The 13,564-nt window shown below is 64.2% G+C and overlaps 4 pseudogenes; all 4 read left to right on the forward strand.

The window, feature by feature from the left end:
- The first annotated feature begins 428 nt into the window (after positions 1–428).
- On the forward strand, positions 429–547 carry LOC142876100 (uncharacterized; annotated as a pseudogene).
- A 3,452-nt stretch (positions 548–3,999) lies between these two features.
- Positions 4,000–4,118, forward strand: LOC142876101 (uncharacterized; annotated as a pseudogene).
- A 3,471-nt stretch (positions 4,119–7,589) lies between these two features.
- Positions 7,590–7,708, forward strand: LOC142876102 (uncharacterized; annotated as a pseudogene).
- A 3,472-nt stretch (positions 7,709–11,180) lies between these two features.
- LOC142876103 (uncharacterized) lies at positions 11,181–11,299 on the forward strand (annotated as a pseudogene).
- The last annotated feature ends 2,265 nt before the right edge of the window (positions 11,300–13,564 follow it).

Genomic DNA, 13,564 nt, shown 5'->3' on the forward strand with positions numbered 1-13,564 from the left:
AAGGGGTTGTGGGGGAGGGCGGCCCCTGGCTGGGGTCAAAGGGCGCGCGCGTGCGCAGTCAGCGTCAGCGGCGGCGACGCGCTGGGGGTGGGCAGCGGGTAGGTGAAGGAGGCCGGGCGAGGAGACGAGGGGGGCTGGGAGGGCTCCACCTTGGCGAGTCCAGCCGTGGAGGCGCATCTTGTGTGAGTGTGAGTGAGTGTGAGTGTGTGTGTGTGTGTATAGAGAGACAGCCCCCCGCCCCGCCCCGCCCATCACCCCCGTCCCTGGGAGCCCACGGGACCCGGCCGGCGAACTCAACAGGCCCGGCCCGGCGCGGGGCCTGGGGCGGGAGGCGGCGGCGGCGGCGGCGGCGGCGGCGGCGGCGGCGGCGGCGGGAAAGCGCAGAGAGGCTCGGCTTCTTGAGCGGGGCAGGGGCGCCCTCCGCCGCCGTCTAGGGCCACACCACCCTGAACGCCCCCGATCTCGTCTGGTCTCGGAAGCTAAGCAGGGTCGGGCCCGGTCAGTACTTGGATGGGAGACTGCCTGGGAATACCGGGGGCCACAGGCTGCTTCTTTTTTTTTTTTTTTTTTTTTGCCTCTTGTTCTGTCCCCTTTCTGGGAGCGCGGCGGCGGCCCGGGGTGGGGGTGACCCCAACCCTCAGCGCCCGCCGCGCTGCCTGGCGCCTCAGCCCGCACCGTGGGGCCTCCTCTTGTCCCAAGCCGCGACACCGCCGCCACGCGGCAGCATGCGTGGCATCTGCACTGTCAGGTCTCAGACCAAAGGTCTGCTCTGTGGGAACAGACACGCTGGAGAAAACCTTGAGAGTCTGAGAGGGGAGGGAGTTCCAGAAGAAGGCCAGGATGTCATTTTGAGGGAGTATGTGACCAGAACTCGTCCCGTTGCTTTTGGGGGTTCTATGGGCTCCACGCAGGAATCTTTGGTGGTGGCACCTGATGTTGGGGGATCCGGAGTCACACCCAGACCTGCTCCACAGGCCTCCTTTTACTTTTCTCTTCGGATTCATGATTTTTAAAAAGTGTCTCTTACCTCTATGATTGCATTTTCTTTTCTCTCTCTTTTCAAGCAGATGATGGGAGTACAAGTATTCAGGTGACATGTGTTGCCCGTGCACCCCTCCCCCCTGTGTTCTCATTCATATACCTCTCATGTTGTTCCAGCGTATTGTGGGGGTACCAGTGTTAAGGTCGGGTACAGTTGCCCTCTCCAAGCCTCCCCCCTGGGGTCAGAGCTTCAAGTGCGCCCATCCCCCAGTCGGTGCGCACCCACCCCATTCCTAATGGATGTGGATGCCCATCGCCTCCCCCCACCCGCCCGACACCCACCCGATGAAGGTGATTCCTCTCCGTCCACTTAGGTGTCCATCCGTTCGTACCAATTTGCTGGTGAGCGCGCTCACGTGGTGCTCGTGTGTCCATTCTTGGGATACCTGGCTTACTGGAACGGGTTCCAGCTCTGGCCAGGAGAACACGAGAGGCGCCCTCTCACCGCTGCTCCTCACAGCCGAATGGCACTCCGTGGTGTCCACGCGCCACATTTTATTAATGCACTCCTGGATGGATGGGCACTCGGGTCGCTTCCACGTCTTTGCGATTGTGAATTGTGCCCTAACTGTCACCCTACCCCTTACCCAGCCCGTCTCCTCTGCCCCTGCCTGACGCACTCCTCCCCGGCCAGGCCCGTCACTGTCCTGGGCCCCCGCCTGACCGGCTCCTCCCCGCCCGGCCTGTCACCGTCCTCTGCCCCTGCCTGACATGCTCCTTCCCGCCCGGCCTCTCACCGTCCTCGGCCCCTGCCTGACCGGCTCCTCCGTCGCCTGGGCCTTCCAAGGGCTTGGTGTGGAGGCTGCTTCCAGGAAGCCCTCCAGAAACCCGGCAGCAGGGTGGCCGCAGCAGTCTCCAGCAGCCTTCCCTAAGTCGAGTGCGGGGGACGTGCCCCCGCTGTGCCGCGGGGGGCCCAGCCTGGTGTCTTCCCTGATGCCCTGCGGCTGCCGGCTGGGGCTGCCGCTCCCCGCGAGGGGAGAGCCGCGGAGGTGGGGACCGCCTCCTGATGGGGACGTACGTACACGCAGCTCTCCACGTCGGATCCCGGGGCTCTCTGTCCTGCCCGAAGGCCCAGCGGGCCTGCGGGTCCTTAGAGTGGCAAAAACATCCAAAAGCTGAGACTGAGGGTCCGGTGGGTGTCTGCACTTTTGTGCTGGGCACCCCAGGGAGGCCCGGGGGCTGGCTGGACAACGTGGTCTGCTGGGCGGGGGGGGGTTTGGAGGAGCAACTGATGCCCTTTGCACCTTGGGTAGCAAGAGTCTGAGGTGTCTCTGAGCCCTGTGCCATGTCCGGGGGGGGGCGCGGGGGGGGGAGGAGGAGGAGGAGGAGGAGGTGGGAAGGGCCGGGGCCTGCAGTCCTGTTCCCGGGGTGGCACGGCAAGTGGCTTCTTCCACAGGCTGCTTGGCCTGGGCTCCCTGCACCTGGGCCTTTGGGGGACTGGCCCTGTGCTTGCCAACACTTCCTGCAGGGACCCAGAGCTGGGAGGTGGCATCTCTCAGCCCTGGGTCGGGCAGAGCCCCAGCGGGCCATGCCCACAACCTCTCTCAGCACCGGTCCCCCAGAAGGCTCCTTTGGGACCAGGATTCTCTTGCGGTGACTCTTTAAGGTCTGGCCCCTGGATGGAGGGGCACCAGGAGTAGAGGAGCAGGAAGGGGAAGGGGGTGGCCATGCGAGGGGACACTTTGAGGCCAAGTCCCAGCTTCAGCCTGATCCTCCTGGGAACCCCGCTCTGAGACAAGGAGCCGGGCTTCGCATTCCCACAGCAGCCAGTCGTGGGCTGAGGACACCTGGGGCCTTGGGAACTCCCTGGCTTCTCCTTGGTTTAACATCTAGAGCTGCTTGTGAATCGGGCCGCCACACACACCCGAGTGCAGGTGTCTTCCGCACAGACTGCGGGCCTCGCTCTTCTGAACGCCGCTAGCTCGCCACCCACCCACGGGTGAACCTGGTCAGGGTGCTTTCTCTCGGGGGCAGACTCTTTTCCGGGCGGGCTACCGGTGTCTCTGTTTGCTCGTTTCTTTCTTCCATTTCGGGAAAGGCTTCCTTGCTGGGTGTGGAAATCTCCTATGCCTTCCCTCGCCTATTCTGTCAGCTTTCAAATTCTCTTTCAGTTGCCACCCTCACAGATGGATTAGGAAACTCTTTCCGGTGCACTCATTAGTGAAATGACCTCAATGAAGCTGGAATCCAATATCTAATGGCCGATTTTTAGCGAGTCCACACGCCAGGGTGGTCGGGGTCCAATGCAGCCCCGGCCAGGCCCAGGCCCCTTGGACCGGGCCACAGGAGGACACAGAGGAGGGTCCCGGCCCCCACGAAGCGGTGCCGGCGGTTCTCCACGGGCTTGGGCGTTTTCCAGAGGTAGGAGATGGAGGGGACTGATTTCTTCAGCGCCCCACAAACCACGCCACCCCACCCCACCCATGGGACACATCCCCAGAGAGAGACGCCCCATACACTGGCTCCCCTCCCCCTTGCGCTGTGCCCCAGCCCTGGCCCGGGGGAATAGGCGGCAGCCCACCCACAGGGCGAGGGGGGGCACAGCTGAAAGGGGTTGTGGGGGAGGGCGGCCCCTGGCTGGGGTCAAAGGGCGCGCGCGTGCGCAGTCAGCGTCAGCGGCGGCGACGCGCTGGGGGTGGGCAGCGGGTAGGTGAAGGAGGCCGGGCGAGGAGACGAGGGGGGCTGGGAGGGCTCCACCTTGGCGAGTCCAGCCGTGGAGGCGCATCTTGTGTGAGTGTGAGTGAGTGTGAGTGTGTGTGTGTGTGTATAGAGAGACAGCCCCCCGCCCCGCCCCGCCCATCACCCCCGTCCCTGGGAGCCCACGGGACCCGGCCGGCGAACTCAACAGGCCCGGCCTGGCGCGGGGCCTGGGGCGGGAGGCGGCGGCGGCGGCGGCGGCGGCAGGAAAGCGCAGAGAGGCTCGGCTTCTTGAGCGGGGCAGGGGCGCCCTCCGCCGCCGTCTAGGGCCACACCACCCTGAACGCCCCCGATCTCGTCTGGTCTCGGAAGCTAAGCAGGGTCGGGCCCGGTCAGTACTTGGATGGGAGACTGCCTGGGAATACCGGGGGCCACAGGCTGCTTCTTTTTTTTTTTTTTTTTTTTTGCCTCTTGTTCTGTCCCCTTTCTGGGAGCGCGGCGGCGGCCCGGGGTGGGGGTGACCCCAACCCTCAGCGCCCGCCGCGCTGCCTGGCGCCTCAGCCCGCACCGTGGGGCCTCCTCTTGTCCCAAGCCGCGACACCGCCGCCACGCGGCAGCATGCGTGGCATCTGCACTGTCAGGTCTCAGACCAAAGGTCTGCTCTGTGGGAACAGACACGCTGGAGAAAACCTTGAGAGTCTGAGAGGGGAGGGAGTTCCAGAAGAAGGCCAGGATGTCATTTTGAGGGAGTATGTGACCAGAACTCGTCCCGTTGCTTTTGGGGGTTCTATGGGCTCCACGCAGGAATCTTTGGTGGTGGCACCTGATGTTGGGGGATCCGGAGTCACACCCAGACCTGCTCCACAGGCCTCCTTTTACTTTTCTCTTCGGATTCATGATTTTTAAAAAGTGTCTCTTACCTCTATGATTGCATTTTCTTTTCTCTCTCTTTTCAAGCAGATGATGGGAGTACAAGTATTCAGGTGACATGTGTTGCCCGTGCACCCCTCCCCCCTGTGTTCTCATTCATATACCTCTCATGTTGTTCCAGCGTATTGTGGGGGTACCAGTGTTAAGGTCGGGTACAGTTGCCCTCTCCAAGCCTCCCCCCTGGGGTCAGAGCTTCAAGTGCGCCCATCCCCCAGTCGGTGCGCACCCACCCCATTCCTAATGGATGTGGATGCCCATCGCCTCCCCCCACCCGCCCGACACCCACCCGATGAAGGTGATTCCTCTCCGTCCACTTAGGTGTCCATCCGTTCGTACCAATTTGCTGGTGAGCGCGCTCACGTGGTGCTCGTGTGTCCATTCTTGGGATACCTGGCTTACTGGAACGGGTTCCAGCTCTGGCCAGGAGAACACGAGAGGCGCCCTCTCACCGCTGCTCCTCACAGCCGAATGGCACTCCGTGGTGTCCACGCGCCACATTTTATTAATGCACTCCTGGATGGATGGGCACTCGGGTCGCTTCCACGTCTTTGCGATTGTGAATTGTGCCCTAACTGTCACTCTACCCCTTACCCAGCCCGTCTCCTCTGCCCCTGCCTGACGCACTCCTCCCCGGCCAGGCCCGTCACTGTCCTGGGCCCCCGCCTGACCGGCTCCTCCCCGCCCGGCCTGTCACCGTCCTCTGCCCCTGCCTGACATGCTCCTTCCCGCCCGGCCTCTCACCGTCCTCGGCCCCTGCCTGACCGGCTCCTCCGTCGCCTGGGCCTTCCAAGGGCTTGGTGTGGAGGCTGCTTCCAGGAAGCCCTCCAGAAACCCGGCAGCAGGGTGGCCGCAGCAGTCTCCAGCAGCCTTCCCTAAGTCGAGTGCGGGGGACGTGCCCCCGCTGTGCCGCGGGGGGCCCAGCCTGGTGTCTTCCCTGATGCCCTGCGGCTGCCGGCTGGGGCTGCCGCTCCCCGCGAGGGGAGAGCCGCGGAGGTGGGGACCGCCTCCTGATGGGGACGTACGTACACGCAGCTCTCCACGTCGGATCCCGGGGCTCTCTGTCCTGCCCGAAGGCCCAGCGGGCCTGCGGGTCCTTAGAGTGGCAAAAACATCCGAAAGCTGAGACTGAGGGTCCGGTGGGTGTCTGCACTTTTGTGCTGGGCACCCCAGGGAGGCCCGGGGGCTGGCTGGACAACGTGGTCTGCTGGGCGGGGGGGGGTTTGGAGGAGCAACTGATGCCCTTTGCACCTTGGGTAGCAAGAGTCTGAGGTGTCTCTGAGCCCTGTGCCATGTCCGGGGGGGGGCGCGGGGGGGGGGAGGAGGAGGAGGAGGAGGAGGTGGGAAGGGCCGGGGCCTGCAGTCCTGTTCCCGGGGTGGCACGGCAAGTGGCTTCTTCCACAGGCTGCTTGGCCTGGGCTCCCTGCACCTGGGCCTTTGGGGGACTGGCCCTGTGCTTGCCAACACTTCCTGCAGGGACCCAGAGCTGGGAGGTGGCATCTCTCAGCCCTGGGTCGGGCAGAGCCCCAGCGGGCCATGCCCACAACCTCTCTCAGCACCGGTCCCCCAGAAGGCTCCTTTGGGACCAGGATTCTCTTGCGGTGACTCTTTAAGGTCTGGCCCCTGGATGGAGGGGCACCAGGAGTAGAGGAGCAGGAAGGGGAAGGGGGTGGCCATGCGAGGGGACACTTTGAGGCCAAGTCCCAGCTTCAGCCTGATCCTCCTGGGAACCCCGCTCTGAGACAAGGAGCCGGGCTTCGCATTCCCACAGCAGCCAGTCGTGGGCTGAGGACACCTGGGGCCTTGGGAACTCCCTGGCTTCTCCTTGGTTTAACATCTAGAGCTGCTTGTGAATCGGGCCGCCACACACACCCGAGTGCAGGTGTCTTCCGCACAGACTGCGGGCCTCGCTCTTCTGAACGCCGCTAGCTCGCCACCCACCCACGGGTGAACCTGGTCAGGGTGCTTTCTCTCGGGGGCAGACTCTTTTCCGGGCGGGCTACCGGTGTCTCTGTTTGCTCGTTTCTTTCTTCCATTTCGGGAAAGGCTTCCTTGCTGGGTGTGGAAATCTCCTATGCCTTCCCTCGCCTATTCTGTCAGCTTTCAAATTCTCTTTCAGTTGCCACCCTCACAGATGGATTAGGAAACTCTTTCCGGTGCACTCATTAGTGAAATGACCTCAATGAAGCTGGAATCCAATATCTAATGGCCGATTTTTAGCGAGTCCACACGCCAGGGTGGTCGGGGTCCAATGCAGCCCCGGCCAGGCCCAGGCCCCTTGGACCGGGCCACAGGAGGACACAGAGGAGGGTCCCGGCCCCCACGAAGCGGTGCCGGCGGTTCTCCACGGGCTTGGGCGTTTTCCAGAGGTAGGAGATGGAGGGGACTGATTTCTTCAGCGCCCCACAAACCACGCCACCCCACCCCACCCATGGGACACATCCCCAGAGAGAGACGCCCCATACACTGGCTCCCCTCCCCCTTGCGCTGTGCCCCAGCCCTGGCCCGGGGGAATAGGCGGCAGCCCACCCACAGGGCGAGGGGGGGCACAGCTGAAAGGGGTTGTGGGGGAGGGCGGCCCCTGGCTGGGGTCAAAGGGCGCGCGCGTGCGCAGTCAGCGTCAGCGGCGGCGACGCGCTGGGGGTGGGCAGCGGGTAGGTGAAGGAGGCCGGGCGAGGAGACGAGGGGGGCTGGGAGGGCTCCACCTTGGCGAGTCCAGCCGTGGAGGCGCATCTTGTGTGAGTGTGAGTGAGTGTGAGTGTGTGTGTGTGTGTATAGAGAGACAGCCCCCCGCCCCGCCCCGCCCATCACCCCCGTCCCTGGGAGCCCACGGGACCCGGCCGGCGAACTCAACAGGCCCGGCCCGGCGCGGGGCCTGGGGCGGGAGGCGGCGGCGGCGGCGGCGGCGGCGGCGGCGGCGGCGGCGGCGGGAAAGCGCAGAGAGGCTCGGCTTCTTGAGCGGGGCAGGGGCGCCCTCCGCCGCCGTCTAGGGCCACACCACCCTGAACGCCCCCGATCTCGTCTGGTCTCGGAAGCTAAGCAGGGTCGGGCCCGGTCAGTACTTGGATGGGAGACTGCCTGGGAATACCGGGGGCCACAGGCTGCTTCTTTTTTTTTTTTTTTTTTTTTGCCTCTTGTTCTGTCCCCTTTCTGGGAGCGCGGCGGCGGCCCGGGGTGGGGGTGACCCCAACCCTCAGCGCCCGCCGCGCTGCCTGGCGCCTCAGCCCGCACCGTGGGGCCTCCTCTTGTCCCAAGCCGCGACACCGCCGCCACGCGGCAGCATGCGTGGCATCTGCACTGTCAGGTCTCAGACCAAAGGTCTGCTCTGTGGGAACAGACACGCTGGAGAAAACCTTGAGAGTCTGAGAGGGGAGGGAGTTCCAGAAGAAGGCCAGGATGTCATTTTGAGGGAGTATGTGACCAGAACTCGTCCCGTTGCTTTTGGGGGTTCTATGGGCTCCACGCAGGAATCTTTGGTGGTGGCACCTGATGTTGGGGGATCCGGAGTCACACCCAGACCTGCTCCACAGGCCTCCTTTTACTTTTCTCTTCGGATTCATGATTTTTAAAAAGTGTCTCTTACCTCTATGATTGCATTTTCTTTTCTCTCTCTTTTCAAGCAGATGATGGGAGTACAAGTATTCAGGTGACATGTGTTGCCCGTGCACCCCTCCCCCCTGTGTTCTCATTCATATACCTCTCATGTTGTTCCAGCGTATTGTGGGGGTACCAGTGTTAAGGTCGGGTACAGTTGCCCTCTCCAAGCCTCCCCCCTGGGGTCAGAGCTTCAAGTGCGCCCATCCCCCAGTCGGTGCGCACCCACCCCATTCCTAATGGATGTGGATGCCCATCGCCTCCCCCCACCCGCCCGACACCCACCCGATGAAGGTGATTCCTCTCCGTCCACTTAGGTGTCCATCCGTTCGTACCAATTTGCTGGTGAGCGCGCTCACGTGGTGCTCGTGTGTCCATTCTTGGGATACCTGGCTTACTGGAACGGGTTCCAGCTCTGGCCAGGAGAACACGAGAGGCGCCCTCTCACCGCTGCTCCTCACAGCCGAATGGCACTCCGTGGTGTCCACGCGCCACATTTTATTAATGCACTCCTGGATGGATGGGCACTCGGGTCGCTTCCACGTCTTTGCGATTGTGAATTGTGCCCTAACTGTCACCCTACCCCTTACCCAGCCCGTCTCCTCTGCCCCTGCCTGACGCACTCCTCCCCGGCCAGGCCCGTCACTGTCCTGGGCCCCCGCCTGACCGGCTCCTCCCCGCCCGGCCTGTCACCGTCCTCTGCCCCTGCCTGACATGCTCCTTCCCGCCCGGCCTCTCACCGTCCTCGGCCCCTGCCTGACCGGCTCCTCCGTCGCCTGGGCCTTCCAAGGGCTTGGTGTGGAGGCTGCTTCCAGGAAGCCCTCCAGAAACCCGGCAGCAGGGTGGCCGCAGCAGTCTCCAGCAGCCTTCCCTAAGTCGAGTGCGGGGGACGTGCCCCCGCTGTGCCGCGGGGGGCCCAGCCTGGTGTCTTCCCTGATGCCCTGCGGCTGCCGGCTGGGGCTGCCGCTCCCCGCGAGGGGAGAGCCGCGGAGGTGGGGACCGCCTCCTGATGGGGACGTACGTACACGCAGCTCTCCACGTCGGATCCCGGGGCTCTCTGTCCTGCCCGAAGGCCCAGCGGGCCTGCGGGTCCTTAGAGTGGCAAAAACATCCGAAAGCTGAGACTGAGGGTCCGGTGGGTGTCTGCACTTTTGTGCTGGGCACCCCAGGGAGGCCCGGGGGCTGGCTGGACAACGTGGTCTGCTGGGCGGGGGGGGGTTTGGAGGAGCAACTGATGCCCTTCGCACCTTGGGTAGCAAGAGTCTGAGGTGTCTCTGAGCCCTGTGCCATGTCCGGGGGGGGGGCGCGGGGGGGGGGAGGAGGAGGAGGAGGAGGAGGTGGGAAGGGCCGGGGCCTGCAGTCCTGTTCCCGGGGTGGCACGGCAAGTGGCTTCTTCCACAGGCTGCTTGGCCTGGGCTCCCTGCACCTGGGCCTTTGGGGGACTGGCCCTGTGCTTGCCAACACTTCCTGCAGGGACCCAGAGCTGGGAGGTGGCATCTCTCAGCCCTGGGTCGGGCAGAGCCCCAGCGGGCCATGCCCACAACCTCTCTCAGCACCGGTCCCCCAGAAGGCTCCTTTGGGACCAGGATTCTCTTGCGGTGACTCTTTAAGGTCTGGCCCCTGGATGGAGGGGCACCAGGAGTAGAGGAGCAGGAAGGGGAAGGGGGTGGCCATGCGAGGGGACACTTTGAGGCCAAGTCCCAGCTTCAGCCTGATCCTCCTGGGAACCCCGCTCTGAGACAAGGAGCCGGGCTTCGCATTCCCACAGCAGCCAGTCGTGGGCTGAGGACACCTGGGGCCTTGGGAACTCCCTGGCTTCTCCTTGGTTTAACATCTAGAGCTGCTTGTGAATCGGGCCGCCACACACACCCGAGTGCAGGTGTCTTCCGCACAGACTGCGGGCCTCGCTCTTCTGAACGCCGCTAGCTCGCCACCCACCCACGGGTGAACCTGGTCAGGGTGCTTTCTCTCGGGGGCAGACTCTTTTCCGGGCGGGCTACCGGTGTCTCTGTTTGCTCGTTTCTTTCTTCCATTTCGGGAAAGGCTTCCTTGCTGGGTGTGGAAATCTCCTATGCCTTCCCTCGCCTATTCTGTCAGCTTTCAAATTCTCTTTCAGTTGCCACCCTCACAGATGGATTAGGAAACTCTTTCCGGTGCACTCATTAGTGAAATGACCTCAATGAAGCTGGAATCCAATATCTAATGGCCGATTTTTAGCGAGTCCACACGCCAGGGTGGTCGGGGTCCAATGCAGCCCCGGCCAGGCCCAGGCCCCTTGGACCGGGCCACAGGAGGACACAGAGGAGGGTCCCGGCCCCCACGAAGCGGTGCCGGCGGTTCTCCACGGGCTTGGGCGTTTTCCAGAGGTAGGAGATGGAGGGGACTGATTTCTTCAGCGCCCCACAAACCACGCCACCCCACCCCACCCATGGGACACATCCCCAGAGAGAGACGCCCCATACACTGGCTCCCCTCCCCCTTGCGCTGTGCCCCAGCCCTGGCCCGGGGGAATAGGCGGCAGCCCACCCACAGGGCGAGGGGGGGCACAGCTGAAAGGGGTTGTGGGGGAGGGCGGCCCCTGGCTGGGGTCAAAGGGCGCGCGCGTGCGCAGTCAGCGTCAGCGGCGGCGACGCGCTGGGGGTGGGCAGCGGGTAGGTGAAGGAGGCCGGGCGAGGAGACGAGGGGGGCTGGGAGGGCTCCACCTTGGCGAGTCCAGCCGTGGAGGCGCATCTTGTGTGAGTGTGAGTGAGTGTGAGTGTGTGTGTGTGTGTATAGAGAGACAGCCCCCCGCCCCGCCCCGCCCATCACCCCCGTCCCTGGGAGCCCACGGGACCCGGCCGGCGAACTCAACAGGCCCGGCCCGGCGCGGGGCCTGGGGCGGGAGGCGGCGGCGGCGGCGGCGGCGGCGGCGGCGGCGGCGGCGGCGGGAAAGCGCAGAGAGGCTCGGCTTCTTGAGCGGGGCAGGGGCGCCCTCCGCCGCCGTCTAGGGCCACACCACCCTGAACGCCCCCGATCTCGTCTGGTCTCGGAAGCTAAGCAGGGTCGGGCCCGGTCAGTACTTGGATGGGAGACTGCCTGGGAATACCGGGGGCCACAGGCTGCTTCTTTTTTTTTTTTTTTTTTTTTGCCTCTTGTTCTGTCCCCTTTCTGGGAGCGCGGCGGCGGCCCGGGGTGGGGGTGACCCCAACCCTCAGCGCCCGCCGCGCTGCCTGGCGCCTCAGCCCGCACCGTGGGGCCTCCTCTTGTCCCAAGCCGCGACACCGCCGCCACGCGGCAGCATGCGTGGCATCTGCACTGTCAGGTCTCAGACCAAAGGTCTGCTCTGTGGGAACAGACACGCTGGAGAAAACCTTGAGAGTCTGAGAGGGGAGGGAGTTCCAGAAGAAGGCCAGGATGTCATTTTGAGGGAGTATGTGACCAGAACTCGTCCCGTTGCTTTTGGGGGTTCTATGGGCTCCACGCAGGAATCTTTGGTGGTGGCACCTGATGTTGGGGGATCCGGAGTCACACCCAGACCTGCTCCACAGGCCTCCTTTTACTTTTCTCTTCGGATTCATGATTTTTAAAAAGTGTCTCTTACCTCTATGATTGCATTTTCTTTTCTCTCTCTTTTCAAGCAGATGATGGGAGTACAAGTATTCAGGTGACATGTGTTGCCCGTGCACCCCTCCCCCCTGTGTTCTCATTCATATACCTCTCATGTTGTTCCAGCGTATTGTGGGGGTACCAGTGTTAAGGTCGGGTACAGTTGCCCTCTCCAAGCCTCCCCCCTGGGGTCAGAGCTTCAAGTGCGCCCATCCCCCAGTCGGTGCGCACCCACCCCATTCCTAATGGATGTGGATGCCCATCGCCTCCCCCCACCCGCCCGACACCCACCCGATGAAGGTGATTCCTCTCCGTCCACTTAGGTGTCCATCCGTTCGTACCAATTTGCTGGTGAGCGCGCTCACGTGGTGCTCGTGTGTCCATTCTTGGGATACCTGGCTTACTGGAACGGGTTCCAGCTCTGGCCAGGAGAACACGAGAGGCGCCCTCTCACCGCTGCTCCTCACAGCCGAATGGCACTCCGTGGTGTCCACGCGCCACATTTTATTAATGCACTCCTGGATGGATGGGCACTCGGGTCGCTTCCACGTCTTTGCGATTGTGAATTGTGCCCTAACTGTCACCCTACCCCTTACCCAGCCCGTCTCCTCTGCCCCTGCCTGACGCACTCCTCCCCGGCCAGGCCCGTCACTGTCCTGGGCCCCCGCCTGACCGGCTCCTCCCCGCCCGGCCTGTCACCGTCCTCTGCCCCTGCCTGACATGCTCCTTCCCGCCCGGCCTCTCACCGTCCTCGGCCCCTGCCTGACCGGCTCCTCCGTCGCCTGGGCCTTCCAAGGGCTTGGTGTGGAGGCTGCTTCCAGGAAGCCCTCCAGAAACCCGGCAGCAGGGTGGCCGCAGCAGTCTCCAGCAGCCTTCCCTAAGTCGAGTGCGGGGGACGTGCCCCCGCTGTGCCGCGGGGGGCCCAGCCTGGTGTCTTCCCTGAGGCCCTGCGGCTGCCGGCTGGGGCTGCCGCTCCCCGCGAGGGGAGAGCCGCGGAGGTGGGGACCGCCTCCTGATGGGGACGTACGTACACGCAGCTCTCCACGTCGGATCCCGGGGCTCTCTGTCCTGCCCGAAGGCCCAGCGGGCCTGCGGGTCCTTAGAGTGGCAAAAACATCCGAAAGCTGAGACTGAGGGTCCGGTGGGTGTCTGCACTTTTGTGCTGGGCACCCCAGGGAGGCCCGGGGGCTGGCTGGACAACGTGGTCTGCTGGGCGGGGGGGGGGGTTGGAGGAGCAACTGATGCCCTTCGCACCTTGGGTAGCAAGAGTCTGAGGTGTCTCTGAGCCCTGTGCCATGTCCGGGGGGGGGGGGGCGCGGGGGGGGGGAGGAGGAGGAGGAGGAGGAGGTGGGAAGGGCCGGGGCCTGCAGTCCTGTTCCCGGGGTGGCACGGCAAGTGGCTTCTTCCACAGGCTGCTTGGCCTGGGCTCCCTGCACCTGGGCCTTTGGGGGACTGGCCCTGTGCTTGCCAACACTTCCTGCAGGGACCCAGAGCTGGGAGGTGGCATCTCTCAGCCCTGGGTCGGGCAGAGCCCCAGCGGGCCATGCCCACAACCTCTCTCAGCACCGGTCCCCCAGAAGGCTCCTTTGGGACCAGGATTCTCTTGCGGTGACTCTTTAAGGTCTGGCCCCTGGATGGAGGGGCACCAGGAGTAGAGGAGCAGGAAGGGGAAGGGGGTGGCCATGCGAGGGGACACTTTGAGGCCAAGTCCCAGCTTCAGCCTGATCCTCCTGGGAACCCCGCTCTGAGACAAGGAGCCGGGCTTCGCATTCCCACAGCA

The sequence above is a fragment of the Microcebus murinus genome, chromosome 14 (assembly GCF_040939455.1).
Source record: "Microcebus murinus isolate Inina chromosome 14, M.murinus_Inina_mat1.0, whole genome shotgun sequence".
Classification (NCBI taxonomy): Eukaryota; Metazoa; Chordata; class Mammalia; order Primates; family Cheirogaleidae; genus Microcebus; species Microcebus murinus.